Source organism: Pezoporus wallicus, unplaced genomic scaffold, assembly GCF_028554395.1.
Source record: "Pezoporus wallicus isolate ANWC-B61680 ecotype Strahan unplaced genomic scaffold, APGP_CSIRO_Pwel_v1 contig_161, whole genome shotgun sequence".
Classification (NCBI taxonomy): domain Eukaryota; kingdom Metazoa; phylum Chordata; class Aves; order Psittaciformes; family Psittacidae; genus Pezoporus; species Pezoporus wallicus.
In genome coordinates, this window is record NW_026642654.1 from 1,862,915 (window position 1) to 1,868,914 (window position 6,000).

A 6,000-nucleotide genomic window follows, 5' to 3' on the forward strand; every position below is an offset into this window, starting at 1 on the left:
GCATTTTGTGAATATGCATTTCTGGGAAGTTTCATGTAGTTAAGGGTGAGATCAACTTTTGCTTTTACAATTCATATCCGGTTTTAATCTTAATGTTCTGCTCCCAACATGGACATCCCACCACGTTATTCCCACACACCACTGGAAAGCATACCTGCCATTGCCCCTTGCCAAATTTGCTTTATCTCCAATGTTCCTCCTGAGCCATCAGCAGAGCATTTCTAGCAGAGCATGAGGTAAACTCAAAATTAGTTTTAATAATACCAGGGACAACTGAAAGTTAATTTTGTTTGAAATTACTTCCGAGTATGATTTGAGTGAAATTCTAAATAAGGACACAAGTGTTCTGTTGACAGTCTGGATGATAGATGAAAGGCTGACAGCTGTCTATGTGGAATGCAGCAATTTAACATTTACAAGTTATGATTAATTTCATAAGAAAAATTATTTCATCATGATTTAATAAAGTAAGCAAAGGAAACAGTCATCTTATAAAATATATGGTACCATTCAATGTCTGAGTCACTGCTAAGATGGAAGAGACTAAGTATGATATCTAAAGAGAAGTGAATCTTCCATTTTGTTATTTAACATTTTCCCTCTCAAGGCCCCTTGAATTATCAAAATATTTTTAGCCAGGAGTCATAATGAAAATTCAATCCAAATTATATTCAGTGTATGCACTAAGAAAGATGCCTAGACTAATTCTCTGCTAACATACTTTCTGTCAAAGCTTAAGTATGCAAAAATATGCAAAGCCTACCAAAGAAACTTGAAAAATAAGTGCATCAGCATGGATATGGATACCTGTATAACGTACCAGGTGTTAAAGTGTAATCAAAATGCATTCTCATTAACAGTGCATTTTGGAGCCTCTAATGCAATATACTGGCAAGGATGTATTTTCCAGTTTGAACAGAGGTTATGACTCCACGTGGAGGGATGGAAAATGGATTGAGTTGACCTGGGAGACTCCAGCCAATATAGTAAGGTGGGCTATAAGGTGACCTGAGTTGCCAAAGATCTTACAATTAATTTTTTACCTTTAATTCATTTATTGCTTATGACTATCACATTTAAAGAAAGCAAAATGACAAAAAAAAAAAAAAAAAAAAAAGCTTTTCAAAGACAGCAATCTTTACTTCTACACTGTAGATAAACTAATATTTTCTGCAGCAGTTTTGTTTGTTTGGAGGAGTATGCATGAGTGAAGGGATGTGTTGTACATATGCAGCAGGCAGGGAGCTGTCCATTGGGAAAGGTAATGTCCTGTTGACTAGTCTGAAAATAGATCTTGAGTTTTATTCTTCTCTTCCATTCCAAACATTCCCACACTTTTTGGAGCAGACTTTTCCTTGAGAAAATGAGCAGTGTTTTATGTGCCATCGGAGGCAGCTCCTTGTGCCCTTACCTCATGTATCAGCTTATTCTTCTTTCTGCCTTACTTTCTTCTCTTTCCATATCTGCTTGTATCCTAGAATTTGCTGAGGTTATGCAAGCATGGTGGAAAGCAACTAGAGCCAGACTTTCCTACAGTCAGCCTAGCTAGAGCAAAATGTATACGCTTGCCCTTGCCAAAGTTCACCTGTTATATGCTTGTGCAGCAGAAGTACATCATAACTGTCCAGATGTGGTGAACCACTGGTCTTGTCTGATATTTTCATGGTTGGAGATATTCCTTGGCAATGGATATGTGCTGAATTGTCTCAGTATGCCTCTCTGACCACATTTCTGTAAGCCGTGTCAACCCTGGCAGTTCTGAGTTGCGTAGCTTTGGAACAGTTAGCAGGAATGGTTGTAAAAAAGCTGGTAGTGTTAGAAATCGACAGTTTCCAGGAACCTATGGAGTGTGATGGTCAAATGAACTTGAACATGGTATTGATTCCCTGTGAGGGTGGTGAGGCACTGGCACAAGCTGCCCAGAGAAGTTGTGGATGCCCCATACCTTGAAGTGTTCAAGGCCAGGTTAGATGGGGCTTTGAGCAACCTGGTCTAGTGGAAGGTGTCCCTCCCATGGCAGGCGGTTGGAACTGGATGGGCTTTAAGGTCCCTTCTGACCCAAACCTTTGTCTGATTCAATGATTCTGTGATTTTGGAACCAGTGTCATAAAGAGAGTGCCATGAAAGTTAAGATGTAACTCTTCTTTTTCCTCCCTATGAAATAAGTACTTGTGAATAATCCTATGCTCATTTTTTTTTTGTGTATCATTCTATTTTTACATGTATATTTTATTATTTGTTTTTTAAAAAACCCTGCCACTAGCAATATATCTGTAAAAAAGCTGTAAAAAAATGTTTTGACATATTTTCAGAAGAGGATCTTTTTAAAAAGATGATGAAGGCTTCAATTATGCTTGTATAATACACTGTACTACTTTTATCCATCCCATGTGTTTAGTATGTTATTGCTTGCAGATAATTACAGGGCACAAAGAATGGAGGTGTGACAAAAAAGTACAGTTAATACTAAAAAAAATATACAAGACTGTTCACAAAACTGGAGACACAAAACTGAAGACACAGCATTAGACATGCTCATCCTTGTGAAAATTCTTCCTGTGTAAGTGTTGTCAAGGTCAGTGTCAGCTTGAATTCTTTAGTGCATCATGTAAGTGCTAGCTGTGCAGATTAGATCTGCCCAGGGCTATTCTTATTTGTTCATCCAGCTTTTAAAAATACATGTTTGTGCTCTTCTATTAAAAAAATTTCCATTAAAAAAATCAGCAGTCTAAGCTTGTATCAAGCCTTTCATTATATTCATTGTCCACCTACTTTTCATTTTGCCCCAGAAATATGTACAGACAAGTTTCCAGCTGCACACTGCTGAATCTGTTTTCACATTCAGTGTCAAATGAATAATAGATTACCTGCATTTCCCAGATAAGTTAATTAAATTAGATTTTATGGGGAATAAAAACAGTTCAATGTTAGGTCTCATTATAGGAACCTTAACATTTACAAAAATGCTGAACTAATAATATTGAACATGGAATTGTATTTGTAGTTGCTTTTATTTCTAGAATTAATCTTTACCTGCATGAGCTATGTCACTAATGGCACAAAATAATACAAAGTACAGCAATATTTCATGCACTCCCACTTATCCTATTAAGGCTCCTATTTTTCAGAATCTTCCAAGAAAATGGGGGAGAGGGAAAGAGAGATAAATAGATCATTTTTTTGTTATTCTTTTTCTCTATTGTAAGGTCAAATGTGAGGTTGTTTGGCTATTGCCAGATCTTATTAGGGCCAAATCTTGTTGTATGCTTTTGCATCAACCTGTTTTTCTCAGGGAAAGAAAATACTTGAAAAAATCTAGTTCAACCTGATTCTTAGTTATGGTCCTTAAGGATTCCTGGAGATACTTGTCTGTACGACAAGGAGAAGTGTGATGCTTCCTGAGCCACCACAGGCAGGAGCAGTAGGAGTCTTTCAGTCATGTTATCTAGCATCTACATACACAGTCATTTACAAATTTTCCCTTGACAGTCTTTTCCAGAGAGATCAGGAATATGTCTGCAACAGTGGATGCACACTTTTGGACTATACAGAGGTATTAATCTGTCAAAAATACTAACAACTTGTTTATTTTTCTCTAATTATAATCCCAGATTAAAATCTCAGAAGTTATATAATTCTTCTGCAAGCTTCACCCGTTGCTCTTGTAGTGCAGATCTCACTCTTCAAGCAGATGTTCTGAAGACAAATTTTGCCACTCTACTCTCTAGCCCTAGAGGGCAGGGGAGCCCAAGACTGTCGGTTGGTATTCAAGGATCACCAACTACAAGCTCAGGAGTGTTGCGTCCCAACTAGAAGGAAGAGCAGCAGGAGGTCCAGGAGACCTCCTTGGATGGATAAGGAGCTGATGAGGAAAATCAGCTGATGAGGGGCAACGTAGGCCCCCTCCAGAAGCTATCGGGAGAACTGGCTACACAGGATTTGGAGAAGGCTGAGGTTTTTAATGACTTTTTTTTGCCTCAGTCTTCACTGGCAAAGGCTGTGACCGCACCACCCAAGTCTTGGAAGGCAGATGCAGGGCCTGTGGGAATGAAGACCTTAGGCCCACTGTAAGAGAGGATCCGGTTCGAGACCATCTTAAGAACCTGAATGTGCACAAGTCCAAAGGACCTAATGAAGTCCATCTGTGGGTCCAGAAGGAGCTGGCACATGCATGACCAATTTGGTGGCCTTCTATGATGGGGCTACAGAACTGATGGACAGGGGTAGAACAGTTGATGTCACCTACCTGGACTTGAGCAAAGCATTCAACACTGTCCCACATGACATCCTTGTCTCTAAATTGGAGAGACATCAATTTGATGGATGGACCACTCGGTGGATAAGGAGCTGGCTGGATGGCCGCATGCAAAGAGTTGTGGTCAATGGCTCAATGTCTGGCTGGAGACAGTAGCGAGTGGTGTCCCTCAGGGATCGGTGTTGGGATCGGTCTTATTCAACATCTTTGTCACTGACATGGACATTTGGATTGAGTGTGCCCTCAGCAAGTTTGCTGATGACACCGAGCTGTGTGGTTCGGTTGATAGGCTGGAGGGAAGGAATCCAATTCAGAGGGACCTCGACACACTTGTGAGGTGGGCTGATGCCAGCCTTATGAAGTTTAACCATGACAAGTGCAAGGTCCTACACCTGGGTTGGAGCAATCCCAGGCAGAGCTACAGGTTGGGCAGAGAAGAGATTCAGAGCAGCCCTGCAGAGAAGGACTTGGGGGTGATGGTTGACGAGAAACTTAACATGAGCCAGGAGTGTGCGCTTGCAGCCCAGAAAGCCAACCATATCCTGGGCTGCATCAAAAGGAGCGTGACCAGCAGGTCGAAGGAGGTGATCCTGCCCCATTGCTCTGCTCTCGTGAGACCTCACCTGGAGTATTGTGTGCAGTTCTGGTGTCCTCAACATAAAAAGGACATGGAACTGTTGGAACAAGTCCAGAGGAGGGCCACAAGGATAATCAGGGGACTGGAGCAGCTCCCATATGAAGACAGGCTGAGAAAGTTGGGGCTGTTCAACCTGGGGAAGAGAAGGCTGTGTGGAGCCTTCCACTATCTGAAGGGGGCTTATAGGGAAGCTGGGATGGACTGTTCATTAGGGACTGTAGTGATAGGACAAGGGGTAATGGGTTCAAACTTAAACAGAGGAAGTTTAGATTGGATATAAGGAAGAAGTTCTTTACTGTAAGGGTGGTGAAGCACTGGAAGGGGTTGCCCAGGGAAGTTGTGAATGCTCCATCCCTGGCAGCATTGAAGGCCTGGTTAGACGAAGCCTTGGGTGGCATGGTTTAGTGTGAGGTGCCCCTGCCCATGGCAGGGGGGTTGGAACTAGATGATCTTAAGTTCCTTTCCTATTCTAACTATTCTATGATTCTGTAATGCTATATCAGAGATTTTCTATCATCATCAAATATTCTGGACTACTGGATGCACTTAATGTGTTTCACGGAGGTGATATTTGGCTTCCCAATTTGATAATAATTGTTGTTGTTTCATTGGCACTGAGACATCTGAAATATAGGAGTTGACGACCATACAGATATCCCTCTTTATTCCCATCTTGCCATGCAACTTCCTTTCTCCTGGCTGCTGTTCTGGAGAAAACTGTGGCTCTTAAAAGTTTAAAGAACCATTTTCTGCTGTCTTTTACTAACTCAGATATCCTTGCTTTGCTTCCTGCTGCTGACACTGGGCTGCTAATGGTTTTTCAAGCTGACCCTGCCACAGCCTGCTGGGGCTGCTAGTCTGCCTGCTATGGTACGGATTTTGTATCCCTGACAAGACACTGAGCCTGTTGTTGCTATACTTGTCCCAGTCTATACTGTTGCAGTTCTTGCTGTGCCTCTGTGAGTGACTGACAATTTATGTCATGCTGGTTCTCTGTAAGAAGGGTGATCTCTCTTAAGCCTGTGCCACAGATTAGTTTTTGTTCAGTGACTCAGTCAAACATGAAAATAAATGCCTGAGCTGGAGTATTTTTACTTTTTAAAAGATT